Genomic DNA, 790 nt, shown 5'->3' on the forward strand with positions numbered 1-790 from the left:
ACTTGGTTGACTTCTTCACCACTCGCCACCACTTACCCACACATCTTCTCCCACTCTCTGGTACAACTAGTTCGAGTGGCCAATATTATGCGTTTCGGTTTGGATTCTAACCTCAGAAATTGTCTTATACTTATTGCCGAGCAAGAACTTGTTTCACTTTTGGCTGTTTTGCAGGATTTCTTGCCGACTACGTCTGAAGACCGAAGGGTTCCTTGTTGGGGGCCATAACTTCTCCACCAAGCAAGCATACGACGTACTCATGAGCAGGCCCGAACTTGTCCTAATCGCTCCTCTCATTTTGGCAGGCTCACGTACCAAGGAAGCTAAAAGTGTTTGCCTGGTTATTCTTCAAATTGGGCTCAACACTAGGGCCAACCTGGCTCACAAGTACATCATCACCAACAATCTCTCCCCTCGGTGCCATCAACATTGTTGTTCATCTTATTCCCTCTAGATGCTCGAGTCTGGCAGCGGGTGGGCATTACTCTCCATCGACAAGTGATGTATCTGAGCTTTAGGATGCCGATCTTCGGACCTACCTGCCCACAAAGTCGTGCCCTTTGGTGCTACTTACCACGCTTTGGAAGATCTGGGCTGCTCACAATGATATGTTGTTTAGGTCCATCGACCAACATTCTGTAATAACCCTTAAACTCATCATCTCAGACCTAGACCTTTGGTCACACCGATCTCTGTTTGTGAGTGACATGGAGGACGCTTTCTCGTGGCGTTCCTACCTCTCTGCACGATCTCTCATGCCCTTGTAATTCTGTAACCCGCTGCGTCAGCA

Source organism: Triticum dicoccoides, chromosome 7A (genome assembly GCF_002162155.2).
Source record: "Triticum dicoccoides isolate Atlit2015 ecotype Zavitan chromosome 7A, WEW_v2.0, whole genome shotgun sequence".
Taxonomy (NCBI): domain Eukaryota; kingdom Viridiplantae; phylum Streptophyta; class Magnoliopsida; order Poales; family Poaceae; genus Triticum; species Triticum dicoccoides.